We start from the raw sequence: 24018 nt of genomic DNA on the forward strand, positions 1-24018 counted from the left end.
GACAAGTCAGCACTTATTGCCCATCTCTGTTGGTCCCTGAAAAACTAAGAAATGAGTCACCTTCTTGAACCGCTGTGGCCTGTGTGATGTAAATGCACCAATCGTGCTGTTCTGGAGGGGGTTCCAGGATGTTCACCCAGTTCCCTCCCAGGTCAGGATGGTTTGGGAGGGAATGTGGAGATCAGATTGTCCCCGCTACACCTTTTTTGTTGTAGGTGTTGGAGGTTACCCATTTTTGAGGTGCTACAATTGAAAGCTTAAAGTTGTTGTGGTGCATCTCAAAAGTGGTACACACTGCACCCTTGTTTGGTTGGTGGTGGAGGGGGTGACTACACCTTTTTTTTAACAGCCATTTGATACAAGTGGGTTGCTTATTGGGCTCTTAAGAGTTAATCACTCTCCTGTCGGTCTGGAGTCACGTATAAACCAGACTGGGAAAAGGACAGGAGATTTCCTTCCCTGAAGGACATGTATAAACCTGTTGAGTATTTAGGACAATTTGAAAGTTTCATGGTGACTATATTTTGTTCTTAGTTTTTCTAACTGAATTCAAATTGATAGAGTGGCATATTGTGACTATGAACTCGAGTGCAGGCCTGAATTACAAGACCAATAACATAACCACTATATTACTAGCAGCAGAAGGAATATCTGCAGCAAATTAGCAAACCATGGGAATCTGAGATGGAAGTGGAAGACGCTGGAAGTATACAGGAGGTAAGCTGGCAACTGAAAGTGTTGAATTAAGAAGAGCTTTCTGCTATAAACAATTCAGGAGCAGGTTCCAAAATAACAAGGAATGAGTATTATTATCACCCACTGTCTCCAAAACATTGGCTGAGTTGGACTTACGGAAAATCTGACAATGAACGAGCTATGTTACAGCAAACAAACGCTACTTACTCAGCAAAAATCCATTAAGCAGAGTATTGATAAGACCACAGAAAACAGAAGTCACAAAGAAAAATTATGAAAAGCCTTCCAATAGTTCTCCATTAAAATGCAGTCAGTGAAGGGTGAGAATGAAATATGTGCATTCAGTCAATCCCATTCACATGCAACCTCCAGGTTTAATTGACAAAGAAATTACATTATTGCAGTGATTGTAACAAAGTCAGCCATGTGGACCTCTTGAACATGGGTTCCTGATTGGGACTGTTAATCCGGTCCAATCTGGGAGCCCTGGCTGACTGATATAAACAAGAGTACTTGAAGTTGGATTCACTCTGACAGCTGGCTCTGAGCGAGCGAGATCAGTGTCAAGGACTCTCCACATGTAAAGAAAAGATGACAGGATATCAGCCTCAGTGGAGTTATTTCAGTGGCAACAAGAGTAGGATGAATGATATAACCATGCAAATGTGCCTACGAGCTGAAGCCCAACTGGCCTTTAAACAGGCAGTACAATTGGCTTTATCATTGGAAAATGCAGCAAGTGGAACGTGGGGGTGGCACGGTGGCTCAGTGGTTAGCACTGCTGCCTCACAGCGCCAGGGACCTGAGTTCGATCCCCGCCTCAGGCGGCTGTCTGTTTGGAGTTTGCACATTCTCCCCGTATCTATGTGGGTTTCCTCCAGGTGCTCTGGTTTCCTCCCACAATCCAAAGATGTGCAGATCAGGTGAATTGGCCATGCGAAATTGTCCATAGTGTTCAGGGTAAATGTAGGGGAATAGGTCTGGGTGGGTTACTCTTCGGACAGTTGGTGTGGACTTGTTGAGCCGAAGGGCCTGTTTCCATACTGTAGGTAATCTAAGCTGAAAATGTGTTGCTGGAAAAGCGCAGCAGGTCAGGCAGCATCCAAGGAACAGGAGAATCAACGTTTCGGGCATAAGAAGGGCTTATGCCCAAAACGTCGATTCTCCTGTTCCTTGGATGCTCTGATCTCCAGCATCTGCAGTTCTCACTTTCTCCCTGTAGGTAATCTAATCAAATATGATTGCTTTTCCAGCAACATATTTTCAGCTCTGATCTCCAGCATCTGCAGTTCTCACTTTCTCCCTGTAGGTAATCTAATCAAATATGATTGCAGGGTATTACGATCGAAGTGGACACCCTCACCAGGCTGACTGAGCTTGGGGAACATGACTTGGGTGAAGGCAATTGCATAGTCTCACTCAGGATATCTCCTGAACAGAAGGAATCTAGGCCAGTCCACAGTGAAACCCCAAAACAAAGCCAAGCCTTGGCCAAATTACGAAAATCTTCTTCAGGATTTGGGCCGACAAGGCACAGTAGTTGCTGCTGGTATGTGGACTTGAGACAGAAAAGAGTCCCACTAGGCCTAAACTGAGTAGGAGAAACTCATAGGCCAGTATCCAAGAGAGTGCACAACCTGGAAGGTCCTACTGTAGTTAGTTTGGAACAGTTAAATTGCTTGGCGACATTCAAATCAGAGGAGAAAGTGAGGTCTGCAGATGCTGGAGATCAAAGTTGAAACTTTATTGCTGGAACAGCACAGCAGGTCAGACAGCATCCAGGGAACAGGAGATTCGACGTTTCGGGCACAGGCCCTTCTTCAGGATTCCTGAAGAAGGGCCTGTGCCCGAAACGTCGAATCTCCTGTTCCCTGGATGCTGCCTGACCTGCTGTGCTGTTCCAGCAATAAAGTTTCGACATTCAAATCAGAACCAATCAAAATAGACATCTCATTAAATGGTCACCCGGTTCTAAAGGAGGTCAGTACTGGCACAACCATTTCAGTGATTACAGAATCAGTCTTTAACAAAATTCACTCTGTACTTTAGGTTTATGCAAGACCTTGACTAGACTGAGAACGTATACCAGGGAACATTTACAGATTGAGGGTACAACTTCAATTCCTGTCCCGTTTGAGAATCAGCTGGTTTAGTTAACACTGATTGTAGTGAAAGACTCAGGGCCCAAGCTTGATGGGATGCAATTGGTTGAGAAAGATTCATCTAGATTGGTTCAACTCTTTTCTGTTAAATGTGTTGCTGGAAAAGTGCAGCAGGTCAGGCAGCGACCAAGGAGCAGGAGAATCGACGTTTCGGGCATAAGCCCTTCTTCAGGAATGAGGAAGGTGTGCCAAGCAGGCTAAGATAAAAGGTAGGGAGGAGGGACTTGGGGGAGGGGTGTTGGGAAAGCGATAGGTGGAAGGAGGTTAAGGTGAGGATGATAGGCCGGAGAGGGGGTGGGGGCGGAGAGGTCGGGAAGAAGATTGCAGGTCAAGAAGGCAGTGCTGAGTCCAAGGGTTGGGACTGAGATAAGGTGGGGGGAGGGGAAATGAGGAAGCTGAGAAATCTGAGTTCATCCCTTGTGGTTGGAGGGTTCCTAGGCAGAAGATGAGGCGCTCTTCCTCCAGGTGTCGTGTTGCCATGGTCTGGCGCGATGGAGGAGGCCAAGGACCTGCATGTCCTTGGCGGAGGTTTGCTGTGCTTTTCCAGCAACACATTTTTCAGCTCTGATCTCCAGCATCTGCAGTCCCCACTTTCTCCTCTTTTCTGTTAGAAAATGGCTGCCTGAGTGAAGTCCTAATTACATATACCCAGAAGTATTTCAGAAAGGTCAAGCGACTGTCAAAGAAGCCAATGCCACCTTGTATGTTGACCAGGAACCAATTCCACCATTCTGCAAGGCCAGCCCAGTGCTCTTTGCCTTACAGGCAAAAGTAGGGGCAGAATTCAGAATGCTGTAAAGTGAAGGAATTATCAAACTAGTCCAGTTTATGAAACGGGCAGCACCGGTCACACTGATTGTGAAGCCTGATGGGTCGGTTTACCTTTGTGAGGATTTTAAACAAATGGTAAACCACTTTTTGCAGCTGGCTAAATACCCAATCCCTCACATAGAGGATTTATACACAAAGCTGGACATGAGCCATGTGTATTTGCAATTGTAGTTAGATAAGGATTCCCAGAAGTGTGCTACAATTAATACCCTAAGGGCTTGTTCCTACATACCAGATTGCCATTTGGGGTATCATCAGCCTGTGTAACTTTTCAGTGGACAATGGAGAACATTTTACAAGGCCAACCCCAGGTAGTTATTTACCTAGAGGATATTCTAATTACAATGGAACCTTGATTATCCGAATACCAATTATCCGAAAATCGGATTATCCGAAGAAGATCTTGAGGTCCCGATGGAAATATTACATCAAAGACGTGTTTCCAACAGTGATCGTGCCTTTTATGTACAGGGATTAAACAGGCACCATCTCCAAATGACTGACTGCCCAACCTCTCTCTCTCCCCACACTTTCCTTGGGTTTCTACAGAGGGGTGTACCCTAAAACCCCCCCAACCCACCTTCCCCAGATAATCTCTCCAACATTGTCGTGTATAGGGCAAAGGTGGAACCTGTCAAAAAGTTGCAGTCAAAAGTTGTGTGTGTGTGTGTGCGCGCGTGTGTGTGTGTGTGTGGCTGTGGCTGCCTTTGTGTGTGTGTGTCTGTGTATCTGTGGCTTTGTGTGTGAGTGGCTGTGACTGCGCATGTGTGTATGTGTGCGCGTGCAATTTGGAGACTTACCTCACAAAGGCAGCAGCAGCAGTCATGTTGGTGAACAGTCCAGCTGCCCTGGAGAGGGGGCAGTGTTGGATGGGGTTTGGATGGGGTTTGGGGCGGGGATAGGTGTTGCATGCAGTTGGAAATGGGAGAGCGGTATTGGGAGGCGGGACAGGCGGTATTGGGGGGAGGGGGAGCAGTGTTGAGGGTGGGGGGAAGTTTTGCATGGGGTCGGGGGCAGGGCAGGGGGAGGTATTGAGGGCGAAGATTCGTTGTTGGGGGCGGGGGGAGGTGTTGAGGGTGGAGGGGTGGTGTTGGGGGCAGGGGGAGGTGTTGGGGGCGAGGGGAGGTGTTGGGAGCGAGGGGAGGTGTTGCATGGAGAGGTCATGCACAGGGTTGCAGGTGGGGGAATTGTTGCACGGGATTGGGGCGGGGGTGCAATTTTGGGGGCAGGGGGTGGTGTTGGGGGCGAGGGGAGATGTTGCACAGGGTCGGGGCGGGGGGAGGTCATGCACAGGGTTGTGGGTGGGGGGTGCAGTGTTGAGGGTGGAAGGGTGGTGTTGGGGGCAAGGGGAGGTGTTGCATGGGGTCGAGGTGGGGGGAGGTCATGCACAGGGTTGCGGGTGGGGGAGATGTTGCACGGGGTCGGGGCGGGGTTTGCGGTGTTGGGTGCAGGGGGTGGTGTGGGGCGCGAGGGGAAGTGCTGCACGGGGTCGGAGGCGGGGGGAGGTCATGCACAGGGTTGCGAGTGGGCGAGGTGTTGCAGGGGGTTGGGGGCGGGGGTGTGTTGGGGGCGAGGGGAGGTGCTGCACAGAGTTGGGCGCGATGCTCGCGCGCTGTGTGCTGCTGCAGTCTCCTGAACGGGGGGCAGACTTTAAAAACTTTGAGCCCCAGAGGAAAGGCATTTAATCGATTAACCGAATAATCGATTATCTGAATGAAACAGTGCCTGCCCATCACGTTCGGATAATCGAGGTTCCCCTGTACAGGGAGGACCAATACGGAGGACTTAGAGAATTTGGACATAATCCTTAGGTATTTTTCCTAAGTGGGCGTATACCTCAGATGTGAAAAATGATCTACTTGGGCTGCAGAGTCAACAAGTACTGGAAGATAAAGTGAGGGCAATCAAAGATGCCTCAGCTCTCGCATTTATATTGGAGCTTATGTCTTTCCTTGGGCTGGTAAATTATTAGAGAAAGTTGATACATAACCTTGCCTCCATCCTGGCACATTTGCATCAACTCTTAAAAAAGGGTCAGCCTTGGAAATGGTTCTGTAACCAAGCCATGACCTGCAGGGAAGTGTAAAAACAAAGTGGGAACACGCTGACAGCCAAAGTAATGCTTTGGCAGAAATTCATGGAGGTGTGGAGGGAGGTGAGTGGTCCCAGGGAAAAAAACAAATTAGCTAGAAGGTGACTCCCCAACCAGAAGCAGCCCCCTCCTCCAGCCTCAGCACACTGCGAATGGTCAGATTGGATAATTGGAGGACCTCCACCTAGGAGGAACTCCTACCCTCAGGAACGGCCAGTCAATGTGATGGCTGATTGCTTCATGACTCCTGGCAATGCCAGAGTCAGTAGCAGGTGCTGCCAGTTCTGCAAAAAGTGCCTCAAAAAGGCTCTTACGGAAAGGCACATTGTTAGAGGTTTACAATTAGAAGGGATTGATCGCCTTGGGATGGGGAGGGGTCAGTTTTGGTCAGGCACATGTCCTGGAAGGAAAGGATGGGAAGGTATCTGGGTGGAAGAGGGAAGTTTATGCCCCCCAAATGAGATGTGCCTCTGCTCAACTGGGTGCTTGCTCCAATCAGGAGGAGAAAGTGAGGTCTGCAGATGATGGAGATCAGAGCTGGAAATGTGTTGCTGGAAAAGCGCAGCAGGTCAGAAAGCATCCAGGGAACAGGAGAATCGACGTTTCGGGCATAAGCCCTTCCTGAAGAAGGGCTTATGCCCGAAACGTCGATTCTCCTGTTCCCTGGATGCTGTCTGACCTGCTGCGCTTTTCCAGCAACACATTTCCAGCTTGCTCCAATCAGCCAGGTTTAAGCCTGGGCAGCGTGTTAGCATGGTCAATAGAACTTTTGCCTAACAGAAAAGTGGCAGGCTGGCACATGACCTATTTTACAAGCTAGATGCCACACCCACAGGAAGCGTACATGTCCAGCCCCTTCCTTTTTTCACTATTCCACGTGAGTGAACCATTCCAGGAGTCTGAGCTGGTCATTTCTATCCAAAATGCTTTCCAATAAACCTCATAATTCCTGTTATTATAAAGGAAATGAAACTGTAATCGAAACAAAACCTCAGTGTGTGGACATTCCCTCCACACTGCCGGCAGTATGAAATAAGGAATGTTATTTTAGCTGTAACTGGTTTAGTTTCAGTCTATAAAATCTGTGTGTCTAACCCCATGAGATAACCTGTTCAGACACCTGCACACTATAAGAACAGTCATTATTCCATGTGAACTATAAATCAAACTTTGTATTGTGCTTTCTCTTCATTTTGGAGAAGAAAAACCAGCATTACCTTTGCTGACCTTCCAGTCTACGGCCAGTGATCATCCATCAGATTGCTCACATGCAGTACAGGGAGATACACTGATGGACAGGGAGATACAGTGATGTGTGGAAAGGTACACTGATGTACACAGTGGTACATTGATCTACAGAGAGGCATACTGGTGGACAGTGAGGCACACTGATGTACACAGTGGTACATTGATCTACAGAGAGGCATACTGGTGGACAGTGAGGCACACTGATGTACACAGAGAGGTACACTGATGTACACAGAGAGGTACACTGATGCACGAAGAGAGGTACACTGGTGTACGCAGAGAGGTACAGTGATGTACGCAGAGAGGTACACTGATGTATGCATGGAGGCACACTGATGTACACAGAGATCTGCTCACTCTTGTTCTTCTTGTTCCTGAGGTGATGATTCCTGCTGGAAGTTGAATATGGGATGGAGCTGGGCTAAGAATTGCCTTTAGTATACTTCATGTCCAGTACCTTGTGATCATTTAGCTAGAGAGGTTCATATACACATAATGCTCACCCCTTGGATGTGGCAATGAAGAGCTCTTGATATCCATGGGACATATCCCAGCATGTAGATGACAGTTGGATATTTGGAACAGATATTTGGAGAATTACAACAACGTAGCCAGGATCTCCATGTAGGGAAGGAGAGAAGCAAAGGAGAAATAAATTGATTGAAAGAAAAAGGGAGGCAAGGAAATATAAATTGGTGAGATGCTGCTGTAATGTGGACTAGCTCCAAGGTATTTGAGATTGTGTCAGTTACATCTCTGTCCTGTTGCTGTGAGGAAGATCCAGCGTCTCCATACGGGTGGGGGTCTATGGAAAAATCCTCTGGTGTTAAAATCACTCACCTCATTAAATTTACTGGGGCATCTGTTGATCAATCCATGCCAATCTTGAACTGCACTGTAGGTTGAGGTGGTGAGATGAATGGCATGAGGAAAAAGAGGCAGGAAACCCTAAAGAGGATGGAAAGAAAGGATAAAACAATAAAGGTCCTAACACCAACTTTACATTTTTCTGATAGTGTGGGGAGGGGAATGTAGAAAAATTACTGAAGAGATTTCTGACCAGGTCACAGTGCCTGAGTCTCCTACACCGGTCACCTACAAACCGTGGTCCAAAAATCTTAATAATCTATGCTGATATTCCAAGATATTTAATTGTATTTTGTAACTATTGGTTTGAATTCCACGGGTCTGGAAGTTTGTTGGAATGTTCCAAGCACGGATGCCTCATTTATGGATAAATCCTGAATTACAACAACAAGGTCTGTAAGTGAAAGCAGCTTGAGATTTGTGCAAACTTATGTAGACACGTGGCCTACGATGACCCAAGATGTGCATCAAAACAGCTGAGAAAAAAAAATAAAAGACTCAGCTTCTTCTGTAAAACAGATGTTAGAGTGAATATCCTCATCTGAGTTGAATGGGCCTTTGAGGTCAGTTGCAAAGCACGTCTAGAAGATTCCAGCAGATTGCAATCATTCCATGACTGGCAACTGTTACCACCGAAATACAGAGTCGAGGAGGTGACCTTTTGTCCCATTGTACTTGTATTGACTCACTAGATGTGCTTTTCAATTAGTTCAACCCTCCTCTCTCTTTCCTCATTGCTGCATTAAATGTTTCCTTTACAAGGATTTATCCAAAACTCTTGTGAAAGTTACTATTAAACTTGCTTCTATCAACAAAATGTGCCAATACATTTCATGTCTTCAAGTTGGCATTGGGTGATATTCACTTCTGGAACATCTAATTCTGAGTTGGGACCTAATTTCACATTTACATTTGCACTGTTCATTGCCTGACAATCTCCATCTTTTTCTCCTATTTGTTCATGTGATGTGGATATTGTTAGTTCGTTCATCATTAATTTTCTATCCCGAACAACCATTTAGGAAATCGTGGTGAGCTGCTCACCATATTCCTTAATGCTTGCTCTGTCTTGAAATGCATCTATTTAATTTCAACCTGATGTCCTCTTCCTTCTTTATCTGTTTGCTGTCAGGTTCATCTTAAACTCTTTCTTTCCAAGCTCAAGCCCATTTTTGTTTTGAACCTTTTGTAACACTGCAGATATCTTGATCTTCTTTCCCCCCAGGCCAGTCAGGTAATGTGAATGAATAACTTTGAATAAAGAGAAGTTGGTATCTTTTCAAAGCTATTCTCCAATTCCTTTCAAAGTCTCGTGTATTCTGCAAACTCAGTCAGTGAGGAACTCCTCACAAGGTTTACAAGGTTGTTTATAAAAAGGCAGCAAACCAAAAGCCCTCCCATGACTCATTCTGATGTAATGGGCTACAAATAATCACCAACTTGTGCATGTGGAACCAGAGGTTTATTTCTGTGGGACCTAATACAGATGGAAAACAAAATCTGTCCTGTGAACTCTGTAAGCTAATTATACACGCTTCAGGTGAGAGAGAGCTGCTCTGAAACAGCTGGGTCTTAGTTTCTTCTGCTCATAATATGAAAGTACACTTAAGATTCCCATATGTTGACATGGATATCTCAATCGTTCAGTCAATATGAAGGAGTACATTGAATTCTGTGAATTTTTATATCTTCCTTGTGTGGTGTGATTTGCTGCCTGAGTACCATAAACTAGTGTAAAAATTCCAAAGGCGTGACCATTTTGGTTTATAAATGGATGAAATGAATGACAAATATTTTGCTACAGAAAATCAATGACCTTTTTTGAAACAAGTGTCCATATTGACAAATGGTGAGTCACTGAGAGCTGCCAGCTATACATTTGATAGATTGCAAGCTCAGAGGAATGGAACTGCAAACCATGCAGTTGCATTCTGGTTAATGCATGACCTTCTTTGATCTTTTGCCTGCCCTGGAAGTGGGTGGGGTGGGGGAGATGTTTCTGTAGGAGCTCCTTCAGTGAGTGCAATGCATCTTCTCTTCAAATGTCCCCCTAATAAGGGAGTGAACATATGGAAAATGGGTACAACCATTCACCCCTCCAGTACCACCCCACCCCCCCTGCTTACTGTCATGTTGAGAATATATCTGTATTAAACTACCCTCCTTCTCCAGATATGGGTACACCAATTAACATTCTCTGAGCTCAATGAAATCAATCTTCTAATATGCGTTTTTGCTGCCAATGCACATTAATCGCGAGCAAAGCACAAGCCACTGAATTATATGGCAAAAAACCCTTTTATTACCCAAATTAGAAAATTTCAGAAAAGCAATCTAAACAGCAGATTGCAAGTTCAGTCAGATGGCAAAAAAAAGACTTCTCTCTTGCACGTTATAATGTGCTTTGGGACATTCCAGCCATTTTTGAAAGCGCTGTCACTTTTGTGATGTTAGAAACACTGCTGTCAGTTTGCACACAGCAAGCTCCCACAAGCAGAATTCAGGGCACAGTTTAAGATGGAGGTGAGGAGGAATTCTTTACTCTCAGATGTGCATTAGCTGGTGGAATTCTCTATCTTAGAAAGAAATGGACGTTAGCTTACTGAATTCATTCAAGGCTGAAGTAGACAGATTATTGATGAGACAAGGGAGTAGAGCATTGAAGAGTGGGGACATGCAGGCAAAAAGGTATATTTGTGGCCACAGCCAAATCAACTATGATCTTATTGAATGGCAAAGCAGACTCAGTTGGCTAAATGGCCCAATCCTGCTCTTAAACTTTATGCTCCTTTAACAGCACGATGATAATGACTCAAAGCAAAGACTACTATAGAGTAAACCATAGCAATGGCCTGCTTCAGCTCTGTGGCTAATTTCCATGATGTGGGTGCTCCTTCTTTTGAATATACCTAAGACAGAGATGGATAGATGTTTGGACAATGAAGGAACCAAGGGATATGGAGATGGGTGGGAAAGTAGAGAGGAAAGAGAAGTTCAGCCACGATTTTATTGAAGTAGCTCTGGCCTCATGGATATGTATGGCCTAACCTTGATCCAATTTTTAACATTCTTACATTTGATTGAGTGTTCTAGGCCACAATTTCTGACCAGATTATAATAGTACCCATTATTGGGTTGAAGGTGCATCATGTATGGCAAAAGCAGACAGTATACCTGCAGTTAACCCTCAGGATAACTGCATCATATCACCACCGGCTGTAGTTAAAGACTCGGGGGTCATAAGTCTAAGATAGCCACTAATAATTACAATAGGGAATTCAGGAGAAATGTCTTTATCCAGAGGGTGGCTTGATTGTGGCACTCATTATTGAATGGAGTGAGGTGAGTATATAGAAGCATTTGAGGAGAAGCTAGATTAGTACATAACGAAAGAAGGATTGGGAAGATATATAGATAAACTGAGATGGAGTTGGTGGGAGGCTGCTCATGTACAGTACAAATACCAGCATAAATCAGTTGGGGTGGATAGTCTATTTCCATGTTATAAGCATCTATGAAATTCTGAGTACACAGATACTTGTCAAGGCTGTTAGAAAGATTTATAAGCACTGCCCATAAGAATTACTTTGACGTGAAATGACTGTAGTCATGCAAGCATATATCTAGCATCTAGGATCTCTTGAGCAGGAACTGGATGACTGACCAATTAGTCATCTTTAGTTTGCATAGTCTTGGTTGAGGGAGAAATATTGACTTTGATAGGAATGCTCGAAACAGGAGTAGGCTATTCAATTCCTCGAGCCCATAGATTTATTCATTAAATCCTGATTGATCTGCACCTCAACCTTATTTATCTCCCTTTGCTCAATATCCTTTGATACCTTACAAAGCAAAAAACAATCAACTGGAGTTTTGAAGGATCAATTGATCTGAGTACCTTTTGGAGGAAGAGATTTCCAATGGGACTCTCTGATGTCTATCTGACTGGGCAGATATACCTACCTTTCGTGTGAGTTTATGGATTAACATTTGAACTGGAATGACATTCAAGGAGCTGTTTGCAATTTTACAAATGAGTTTGCACTTTTTAATTTGCGCTCTGGGTCATGAAAGATTTTAATTGTCATTTTCACTGGTGGTAGATTCCTTAGTACTGCACAGGAGGATGAGTCTACTACAGAAACTTCCTGTACTCAATCGCTAATTGTGTTCACTTGAGCACATGCTCAAATTATTAAAGCATGATCCTAAACAGAGGAAAATTTACTGTGCTCCCATTTCTGATTCCTATCTATTAGCCCATGCTGAAAAGCTGGGCCCCATCTTGGTTGAAAGCATATTGCAGCTGTTCTGTGCAGTTTGTACAAATACTCTGAAGGGAGAGATTCACTCTGGGTGATAGCCCATCGGTTTCCCTGATATTATGCCTCATGGTGCCCTACCATTCATCTTTCCTCCCACCTAAAATTTGAATCCTTCACACTATCATAATCACTCACGATAAATGTCAACTCTGTGTCTGAACTCCTTTTTGGCTTCTATAGCCCTCTATTCCCCTTCAATTCTTGCCTATTGTGCATCCCCTGATTTCTGTCTCTCAGCAGTGTAACCTTTCCTTCAGCTGCCTAGGCTCTAAGCTCTGGAATTTCATCCTTACATTCACCTCTCTACCTCTTCCCCCTTGAAGATGTGTATCACAGGAGAAAGTGAGGTCTGCAGATGCTGGAGATCAAAGTTGAAACTTTATTGCTGGAACAGCACAGCAGGTCAGGCAGCATCCAGGGAACAGGAGATTCGACGTTTCGGGCACAGGCCCTTCTTCAGGAATGAGCCTCACAGGTCAATATTTCTCCCTCAACCAAGACCACTAGGTGATGGCCTACTGGTATTGTCACAAGACTATTAATGCAGAGAGCAGAAAGTGAGGTCTACGGATGCTGGAGATCAGAGCTGAAAATGTGTTGCTGGAAAAGCGCAGCAGGTCAGGCAGCATCCAGGGAACAGGAGAATCGACGTTTCGGGCATAAGCCCTTCTTCAGGTATTAATGCAGAGACCCAGATAATGCTCTGGCAACCAGGGCTCGGATTGTGTCATGGCAGATGGTGGAGTTTGACTTCAATAATAAGAGTTTAATGATGACCATTGCTGATTGTCAAAAAAAAAACCCTCTGGTTCATTATGCCTCTTAGGAGAGGATATCTAGCAGCCTTACCCGGTCTGGCCTACATGTGACTCCAGACTCACAGTAATGTGGTTGACTCTTAACTGCCCTTTGAGCAACTAGGGATGGGCAAAAAACGCTGGTCCAGTCAGTGATACCCACTTTATATGAATGAGGTAAAGCACACATTTCCAGCATGGTGGAGTCAGCAAATTGAAATTAATGAGAAAGAAAATATGGTCACTCATGGGCTGGTGCCTGATAAATTAACCATGCAGACCACTGGATTGTTGCTAAAAACCAAATTCGAGAACCATCACATTCTGCCCTATTCAACATTCTCATTCCAAAATCCATGGCACTCTTCGGGAGACAGAACTTACTCAAAACAGTGTTTTCCATATTGCCCCATATTAAAAAATAAAGCAAAGCAAATGATTTTCAATGCTGCTGTCCGGTGTGATTTTAAAACATTGCATTATTTTATAAATATGATATTGTTTTACATTCAGTGTGGGAAAATAACAGTGGCCTGATTTTTTGATTGATCAGTTCCTGAGAATTCACATCAAACATTGACGATGCTGCCAAGGCTACACATTGCAACAGAATAGCAATCACAGAAAGCTCTGTATCACTGTACCATCATGCTTATGTCAATGCTAGCTCCACACTGGAGCTAACAGCTAACAGCCCTAATCCTAGTTTCTTGTTCTTTTTGAACACAAATCGTAGAAAGCCAGCTTGCAAATCCAACAAACCACTCAGAAATTAAATGGTACATTGCAGGTGGGGTGGGGGGTGGGGGAGGGTTCAGAGTAGGCTGTAGTCTTGCTGCAATTACAACGGGCTTTGCAGAGGTCAGAGTGATGTGTACTGACTTAAACCCTTTGCCTAAAGCAGGATTTATTTGCTTTAGAGGGACTGCAACTAAGGTTCACTAGGATTGATCCCTGCCTGAGTGGGTCATCCCTCTGAGGAGATTTTTGAGTGGAAGGAGCCTACATTTTCTGGAGTTGAGAAGAATGAGAGGCAATATTATTGGAAAATTTAGAATTCATCAATGGAGATCTTTTGATTTTTGGACATTGCAGAAATCAAGGGATATAAGGATAGAATGGGAAATCAGCTATGAGCGTACTGAATAGTGGAGCAGGAAGGAGTTTAGGTTTTAAGGAGTCCACACAGCCTACTTCTACTTCTTCTGTTGTTGTTCCCCGCACACCCGGGACAATTCCTTTGATTCCAGCATTTTTTAATTTCCCACCCAAGTCTGAAAAGCCCATCTAACTTTGCTTGCCACGCCGAAACTCCTACAGAGACAGTAGCTGACTCAATGCAAAACCATTTCAATTAGACCAATCAATCTTTAAAATACAGTTCTGACTCATGGCTCTGCTTCAGCAATAAAAATCTGGTCTGAGATTCACAAATTATCTCCAAGGGGAAGCGGGAAAGACCACAAGTTCGTAGTGGCACCAATTTGCATGTTCCAAGATAAGTCTGCAATAGGACCCACCTACATTCACACAATAGAAATGAGTCTATTGCTGAGTGCCAGTGAAGGCAAACTGATTTTGTTTGAAACTTACAGCATAGTAGGAAGTCCATCATGTCTATACTCGGCCTTTTGGCTTGGAATATGTGTAGTTTCTGAGGACCAGAGGAAGAGATTCTGTTCGAGTGCTGCAGGTTCGACACAGCGGACGTGTGCTGGCAGGGGACAAACCACAGGGATCGTGTTGCTAGTCGTCGGAGCTGCTGGAGGCCATTGGTGGATCGTGATTGGACGTTGGAGGATCATTTGGGTGTGCTGACCTGCTCTTGGTGGATCTTTATGCTGGCTTATTTTTTTTTATTTCAAAAATATACTTTATTCAGAAAATACTTTGATGATCTGTACAACTGGACATGCCATACATATGTAAACATTCCATTTGTTTGCATACCGAAAACAGAGTAATCATTCCTATTTACAGGTCTGTACGATTACATTTTTAGCTGAGGGGTCAGCAGAGCCCAAATGACTGTGCGGGCCCCCTGTTCTTCCTTAGGCAGGCAGATGTTACACAGTGGATTCTGGATCAATGGTGCTGGAAGAGCACAGCAGTTCAGGCAGCATCGAGGAGCTTCAGCAAAATCGACGTTTCGGGCAAAAGCCCTTCATCAGGAATAAAGGCAGAGAACCTGAATAGTGGAGAGATAAGCTAGAGGAGGGTGGGGGTGGGGAGAAAGTAGCATAGAGTACAATGGGTGAGTGGGGGAGGAGATGAAGGTGATAGGTCAGGGAGGAGAGGGTGGAGTGGATAGGTGGAAAAGGTGCTAGGCAGGTTGGACAAGTCCGGACAAGTCAAGGGGACTGGAAGTTTGGAACTAGGATGAGGTGGGGGAAGGGGAAATGAGGAAGCTGTTGAAGTCCACATTGAATCCCTGGGGTTGAAGCGTTCCGAGGCGGAAGATGAGGCGTTCTTCCTCCAGGCGTCTGGTGGTGAGGGAGCGGCGGTGAAGGAGGCCCAGGACCTCCATGTCCTCGGCAGAGTGGGAGGGGGAGTTGAAATGTTGGGCCACAGGGCGGTTTGGTTGATTGGTGCGGTCTTTCCCCACCGCGCCTTGGCGACAGCTGCCCCAAGCTTCAGTGCGTCCCATCAACACGTAGTCCTGGACCTTGGAATGTGCCAGTCTGCAACACTCAGTCGGGGTCAACTCCATCAGCTGGAAGATCAACAGGTTTCGGATCGCCCAGAGAGTGTCCTTCACCGAGTTGATGATCCTCCAGATACAGTTGATGTTCGTCACGGTGTGCGTCCTGGGGAACAGGCCGTAGAGCACGGAGTCCTGCGTCGCGGACCACCACCTCCTTAACCTCGGAGATGGTGAAGTTGCCTCCTCGCAACAGGATACCTAGGCTGGAGGCGCGGCTATCATTGCCCCCCCTACTAAACTGACGGCCCATGGGCCCACAAGCTCGACCATCTCCTTTAGCTGCTGAGGTGCGGTATCCCACACTCCTGCAGAAACAGGACGTTGGCCAGGAAGGCCAAGGCGCGGTGGGGAAAGACCACCGTGTAACATCTGCTGCCTAAAGAAGAACAGGGTACCCACGCAGTCATTTGGGCTCTGCTGACGCCTCAGCTAAAAATGTAATCGTACAGACCTGTATATAGGAATGATTACTCTGTTTCGGTATGCAAACAAATGGAATGTTTACATATGTATGGCATGTTCAACTGTACAGACCATCAAATTATTTTATGAATAAAGTATATTTTTGAAATAAAAGAAAAAGTCTATGCCAGCTCTCTGAAGGAGTTACCCAGTTAGCCTCATTCCCCTGTTCTTCCTGCAAAGCCCAACAATTATATCCTTTTCAAGTATTTCTCCAGTCCCTTATGGGAAGTGACTTTTGAAACTGCTTCCACCTACTTTTCAGGCAGTGCATTTCATATGACAAACAACTCACTGCTTGAGATCATTTCTCCTTATTTCCCTTCTGGTCCTTTTGTTAATTATCTTAAATATGTGTCGTCTAATAATCATGCTGCCAGAAACATTTGCTATCTATGTCCTCCATCAAAACACTTTGTGTAATTTTAAACACTTCCAATAAATCCCTCCTTAGATCTCTCCCATCCAGGGAGAACAACTCACCTTGTGTTGTGTGTTCATGTAATTAAAGTCCCTCATTCCTGGCACCTTTCGGGGAAATCTCCTCTGCATCTTTGCCAAGATCTGAATATGTTTGTTAATGTTAAATGGACACAATACTCCAGTTGATGTGGGAAGCAACGTTGGGGCAAGAACTATCAGTGGCATGGAGCATTCTCAATTTGGTGCCTGATATCAGTGTCACAGTCAAGTTACAAGTAACATGTGTCAAGTTGAGTAATACTCCGTCTGGTCTATCCCAATATCAGAATAGTAATCCTTAAGGCACCAGTGTGCTACTTCTTCACGTCCTATACAGTTCCCATGCAACTGTTTGATCATTTGGAGGAAAATTTAGTCCCAATGAGAAAGGCTGTGTTTTTTTTTGTTGCAAGCCCATGCCCCCTTGGAATCAGATTGAGATGACCGAACAGACTTGGAAAAAGGATGCAAATGGAGAACAGTCTAACCTGAACCCCCCAAAGACCAAATGCCAAAAAGTTACTGTCCAGTTTATTGTTTGTTTGTGTGTGTTTCTGTGTCTGTGTGTTAGTGTTAATGACTGTGTCCAGCTGTGTTAATATCACAGTAGATTGACTGAAGGCCAGTAAAACAGCTGAATAAGTATACATCCTCTTTAAAATGAAATTGCACTTAGATTGAGAGTGCCTTGAGTGCTAGGAGACTTTCCCCAACACTGTGAGCATTTTGGGGTGGCACAGTGGCTGAGTGGTTAGCACTGCTGCCTCACAGCGGCAGGGACCTGGGTTCGATTCCCGCCTTGGGCGACTGTCTGTGTGGAGTTTGCACATTCTCCCTGTGTCAGTGTGGGTTTCCTCACACAATCCAAAGATGTGCAGGTCAGGTGAACTGGCCATGCCAAATTGTCCATAGTGTCAGGTGCATTAGTCAGGGTAAATGTAGGGTAGGGGAATGGGTCACTCTTCAGAGGGTCAGTGTGGACTTGTTGGGCCGAAGGGCCTATTTCCACACTGTAGGGAATCTAATATAAAGGGAAGTTTCAGGAGAAATTGGAGCTGAAAATTACTGACAGATAGAGAGTGAAAGATGGTCTTCACATTTATTTTTAAAAAAAGTTGGATTAATTGAAGCCTACAATCCTTAAAGGAAAGAAGTTTTTGCAAGGTTTGTGAAGGTTTGTAGCTCAGGTTGAGGTTTAGGGTGTAGGTTTGCTCGCTGAGCTGTAGGTTTGATATCCAGATGTTTCATTACCTGGCTAGGTAACATCATCAATGGTGACCTCCAAGTGAAGCGAAGCTGTTGTCTCCTGCTTTCTGTAATCCTTTGTCATACATCTACATTCTCAGCCTATTATTATGTCTGATCCCAAATGGACAACCAAATTTCAACACCTTAAGGAAATGTGGTCTCCTCTTTTATGTCAAACAGTTCTCTTACCCCAATAACCTTTTATAAAGTCTAGGTCCATCCACGATTGAACAGAATTACTAACATAACAGGTAATGATGATCTGGAGTGCACTGCTTAAAAAGAAAGGCAGAGGTCAATTCAATGGAAACTTCCAAGAGAAAAGGGTGTAAATTTGGAAAGACAGAAAATTTTCAGGGCTATGGAGAGAGGGAGAGAGCAGTGGAATGGGATGAATAGGACACATTTTTAAAGAGCCTGCACAGACATGATGGGCTGAACAGCCTCGTGTTGTAAGGTTGTACGATTCTATAAGACTTGATTGCTGCCACCAGATCACATAATGAGAGATAAGGGAGGCTTTGTCTATCTAGAATGGGACTTGGGCACATTATCAAATCCTTTCAACCATTTGAAGTTTGTGCAATTCTGCTGTGTAGAAACGGGTCACTGAATTTACCTCAATAACAATCGATATGAGTGATCTGTGGCTTAGGCCCTAAACCTTGGAACTGTCTCTCTAAATCTCTCCATCTCTCTGAAGTTGATAACGCTCCTTAAAATCTAACTTGCTGACCAGCTTTACAACATCTGTCCTAATATTGTCTTAATGTAGCTTGAAATAAGAGTGAGGTTGATGATGCTCTTATGAAGTCTCTTGTCTGTTAACAGCAGCACATGAATGCAACTTATTGTTGTTCCAAGAGTCTACAAAAATCCCCAGTTTTACTTTGAGTGATGTTGACTATGAGGAATTAACTGAAACGTTTTCTTTTTGCAGATGCTGCGTAATTGAAAACATGTGTATTTATTGAAAGGCTGTAGAGGAAATTCAATTCTCAAGGGGTTAAAAAACAGTAGCTACAGAAGAGAGTAATTTTTGAGGGAAAATGCTGAGTAGTTGTACGAGAAATTCATGCATGGTGTTTTTATTTTATAGGAAAGTTTCGCTCCACACACCCACAAGCTATAGAAGAAAACTACTGACTGGAACTGTAACAAATAACAAGTTATTAAACCCAAAATTTACTGTACAGGCTAGATGATATTTCTTAGTCATTCATTATTTTGTTTGTTCCTTTTTAAAATTTCTTTGATGATTGTTTTATTGATAAGTGGTAAAATGAATTGTTTCGGTAAGGTTAGGAAAATGCATAATAACTTGCATTTATTTCTGGATTTTAAACTTAGTAAAAAAGTTCCGCGGTAGCTCTTAGGAGCCATCAAACACAATTCAAAACTGAGCTAGAGAAGGACATATTTGACGACTGAAAGTTCTGTTAAAAGTATATGAATATTAAGAAGCATCCTCAAGGGGTGAGATTGAGAAGGAGGGACTTAGGCCAGTGCTTCATGTACCTTTTCCTCATATGACCCCATTTCGAGGCTAAAAAAATTGTTATGACCCTCAAAAAGTGATGGAGTGGGGGACGAGTAGACTTATGAGATCGGGGAGGATGCAGGACCTTAAACTTTCAGCTTGCGATCCCACTTGGGGTCCTGACTCACAATTTGGGAAGCCATGGCTCAGGGTCTTGGGGACTGAAAGACAGCTGTGAACACAGCAGTGATGAAACTTGGGATACACAAAAGGCTGAAATGGGAGGAGCAAGGGTAGGAGGAGGAGTAGGGAAATGCCTAGGGAAAGTACTTCAGCTATCATGGGCTCTTCTTGCCTGGATTCTGTCTGGGGTGGGGGAAATGGGTGTCTGCTGACTGCCTTTACAAGGTTGAGAAAGGTGGGAGAAGCTGAAAACAACTCTCACAGGAGATTAGGGAGAGACAGTGCATCCGAGGGAAGGATCTCTGTCCAACAAGTGCGGATTTGTGACAGCGCTCCAATTGCAACGTCAATAATCTAACAGACATGCATTTCTGCTGCCATATCTTACCATGCCGATTAATTCAACTTTATAAAGGCAGGGGAAATGCACTAAAGGACAGCAGAGCACAGGAACAGGCCATTCAACCCACCAACACTGCACAACATATGATTTCTTTCTAAACTATAGACCTTTCGCCTCTACGTGGTCTGCATCCCTCTATTCACTGCCTATTCATGTATCTGTCAGGATGCGTCTTAAATGTTGCTATTTTATCTGCCTCCACTACCTCCTCTGGCAGTGTGTTTACCACCCTCTGTGTAAAAAAGCCTGCCTCCCACATCTCCTTTAAACTTTCCCTATTTTACATTAAACCTATGTCCCCTAGTAATTGACATTTTTACCCTGGGAAAAATATTCCAACTATCCATCTATTCATTTGGTAAATCTGGTCACCCTCCAACATTCATGTGAAATCAAACCAAGTTTGTTCAAACTCTCCTCATAGCTAATACCCTCCAAATGAGGCAATGTCCTGGTAAACCATTTCTGTACCCTCTCAAAAGCCCCCATATCTTCTGGTAGTGTGGCGACCATCTTCTGTAGCATAACAAATTTTAGCCTGTAGCCTCATGTTTAGATTAGATTAGATTAGATTACTTACAGTGTGGAAACAGGCCCTTCAGCCCAACAAGTCCACACCGACCCACCGAAGCGTAACCCACCCATTCCCCTACGTTTACCCCTTTACTTAACACTACAGGCAATTCAGCATGGTCAATTCACCTGACCTGCACATCTTTGTGACTGTGGAGGAAACCGGAGCACCCGGAGGAAACCCACGCAGACATGGGGAGAATGTGCAAACTCCACACAGTCAGTCACCTGAGGCGGGAATTGAACCCGGGTCACTGGCGCTGTGAGGCAGCAGTGCTAACCACTGTGCCACCGTGCCGCCCAACTAGCGACTACAGCAGTAAGAAGAACTGTCTAAAATACAACTGCTTCTGTGACTGGCTTAAAGACTGAGCTCCATAAGCTGCATAAATGAAACAAAAGATTCCTGTGACACGAAATCTACATTATGATGCCTCTAAGCATAGTGGAAGCACTTGGAGAAAGATCAAGGAGTGGGACCAATTTGATAGGTTTAACAAAGAACTGGTACTGGCACGGTGGACTAAATAGCCTCCTTCTGTACCGTATCATCTTATGGAACTGATGCTAGCAGGAGTCAGTACGGATAGGCTATCACAATGCTCTCCATTACACAGCAGCAACAAGATACAAATCTTGTAATTAAACTTGGATTTGTGAAAATTGGGATGGAAAGCCAGTAGGAGGTTCCAGCTGTGAATGCAAACTTACTTGCACAATTTGATGTTGTGCAAGAATGTTTGTAGAAGCCAAGAACTAATAAAAAAGATTGCTTCACTCCTACATTTTGTTCTGCACAACAAGGAACATATGGGGAGGAACAGGTCATTCAGCCACCAATCCTATTCCATTATTCTATTAGAACATCCCTGATCTGAACTTAAACGTTCAATTTATTTGTTCCTTCTCCACAAGCCTTGATATCCAAACACAGTAAAAATCTGTCCATCTCAAATCTCAGATATTTCAATCCTTCTATGGTCAATGGAGGGAAGATGGTTCCAGATTTCCACTATGACCCGTGTGGAAAAATTGCTTTAAGATTTTAATCATGAATGGCTGATCTCCAATTGTAAAATTATGCTCCCTTGATCCAGAGGTAACCATTTCTCTCTCAGTTGTGGAATTCTTTCATCTTTTTACTCACTTGATGACATCACTTTACACCCTTCCAAATGCACCAAACAACAGGGAATAGACTGTGTCACCATCAGTAATCTGTCAGACATGTCTGTAATCAACACGCCCATGTGGCAGGTTGCGAAAGAACAAGTTTGTTTCTCATCTCCTTCTATATTACTCTATCCATTAATTTCCTAAATGTGGTTTTGGCTTTAGAGAAAGGGATGCCTTGGTCTGTCATTGCAGTGCTCAGTATTGCCTGTGAGCCTAAACCTCAGTTTCTTTCAATATACTGTCTTAGTTTGTAGTAAGCCCCGTTCCCCTGTTAGCCCTGCGTTTGCTGACCTACACTGGCTCTCAGTCAAACAATATCTGGATTTTAAATTTCTCAGTCTTGTTTTCAAATCCCTCCATGGCGTTGCCCCTTTGTACTCTCTTCCAAGCCCATAACCTTTCAGGATATCTGTGTTCCTTCAAACCTGGTTTATTGTCTTTTCCCAATTACAGCTGATCCACATTGGTGGGTGTACTTCAGCTGGCTCAGCTCCAAGTTAGACAATTCTCTCCTTACACCTTGCTTTCCTTGTTTAACACTATTCCTTAAAATCTGACCAAGCTTTTGGTCATCTGACCTAAAATCTCTTTATGTACTTCAGTCACCTACCTTGTTTGAGAGTGCTGTAGCACCTTGGAAGATTTCTTGGGGTTAAAGACATGGTTGTCTGAGTTGTTGTTGTAGTAATGTTATGTAGATAAAGATCAGATGTTACAACAAGCACCAACCAAACATCTGAGAAAAAAAACTGAAATGCAGGAGTAGGCAAGTTGTTTCTCTTTCTGAATGAACCCACCCCAGCAATTAATATGAAGGGAGTTCTCTTGGGGGTGGTGTAATTTATCCTGTGCTTTTGACTCAGACAGTAATTCCATTCCACAGGAATCACTCATGGGTGTGCTATCAGACCTGGGAATTCAGAATAATTTATTTTCTCCGAAGCCAAGTGTGCTTCACACCAATCATCTCACTGGCTCCTCTGGCAGACTTGCCAACACTATTTGCATCACATGACAAAGTGCATCAAACCACCTCTCCCCAAACTTTTGTCAATGGTGCCCTATTCCTACAGCCAATCATAAAAGAAATACAGTCTCTGTTAGCCTGATGGCTTCACCGTGGGGAAAGGGCATTTCCTCCAAATCTCTAATAGTTGTATTACTCACAGATTAAACTGTTCGAAGAAAAGTTGAAAAACCTGCAGTTTTTGAACTATCCCTTGACTTTATTATGTCATAATAATAACAGCAGTGCCATGGAGATGGTCTAGAAGTCCTCAAGTCTCTAGGGCAGTCTTGGAGAGTTGGCAACCCTAAGATCCGTCTCACTGAAGTCAGGAAACTCAACAGGGTCAAAGCCCAGGGATCCCCATAATACAGTAAAAGTCTGAGACAACAGGAAGACACTGCTAGGTAGATTGGCAAAAGTCAGAAGACAAGGGAGTGAGTAATCAATGAATGGCAGGACACTAGGAACCTCAGAGGAGCAGAGGAATCTTGCGGTGCTTGTCCACAGATCCTTGAGGCAACAGGACAGGTTAATAGAATAGGTCCAAATGTACAAGGGACAGGACACTTGCTTTTATCGGATGTAGCAGAGATGAGAAGAGCAGCGAGATTATATTAAAGCTGCATAAAACTGTGATTAGGCCACAGCTGGAGTACCGTGTGCAGTTCTGGTCGCTGTACTTTAGGAAGGAAAGGATTGCACTCGAGGTGGGCAGAGGAGGTTCACCAAGATGTTGCCAGGTGAATTTCAGGAGCAGTTTAGCTGTGAAGAGAGGCTGGATAGATTTAGGTTGTTTTCTTTAGAACAGAGAAGGCTGAAGAGATACCTGATTGATGGATAAGATGGATCGAAAGCAGGTGTTCTCCTAAGTTGAAGGGTCCATAACAAAGAGGCAAAATGAAAGGCAGGAGGTTTACACGGGTTTTGAGGAAAATTGGTTTCACTCAGAGGGCAGTGGAAATGTGGAGTGTATTACCTATGAGAGTGCTAGAGGTGGGAAATCTCACAACCTTTAAACATTATATGGATGAGCACTTGAAATTATCATAACATTCAAGGCTATGACTAAGTGCTGGAAAGTGGAACTAGTAGTATTGGCAAATGAGACTTGACTTATATAGAATATCTGGTCGGCATGGATGAGTTGGACTGAAGGGTCTGTTTTAATGCTGCATATCTCTATGACTGTATGACTTGACTGGAGACAGATTGGCACAGACTCGATGGGCCGAAGGGCCTCTTCAATGCTGCATGACTCCATGATTCTGTAATGTACGCCATGACAGAATTTCACCTTATA

At 44.3% G+C, this 24018-nt stretch overlaps 1 protein-coding gene across 5 annotated transcripts in view; it reads right to left on the bottom strand.

Moving 5' to 3' along the window:
- The window catches only part of hivep3b (HIVEP zinc finger 3b), a 399719-nt gene that overhangs the window by 127027 nt on the left and 248674 nt on the right, over positions 1–24018 (bottom strand). For 3 of the 5 annotated variants that reach the window (XM_043717599.2, XM_043717598.2, XM_087976804.1), the window contains one exon: positions 7870–7977. The exons of the other annotated variants lie outside the window; for them this stretch is intronic. The gene's annotated coding sequence lies outside the window, so the exon portion shown is untranslated. The remainder of the gene's footprint in view (positions 1–7869; positions 7978–24018) is intronic. 5 annotated transcript variants of the gene reach the window in all.

This window comes from Chiloscyllium plagiosum, unplaced genomic scaffold, assembly GCF_037043375.1.
Source record: "Chiloscyllium plagiosum isolate Xiang-an unplaced genomic scaffold, Cpla_swu_hap1 HiC_scaffold_30, whole genome shotgun sequence".
NCBI classification, from domain to species: Eukaryota; Metazoa; Chordata; class Chondrichthyes; order Orectolobiformes; family Hemiscylliidae; genus Chiloscyllium; species Chiloscyllium plagiosum.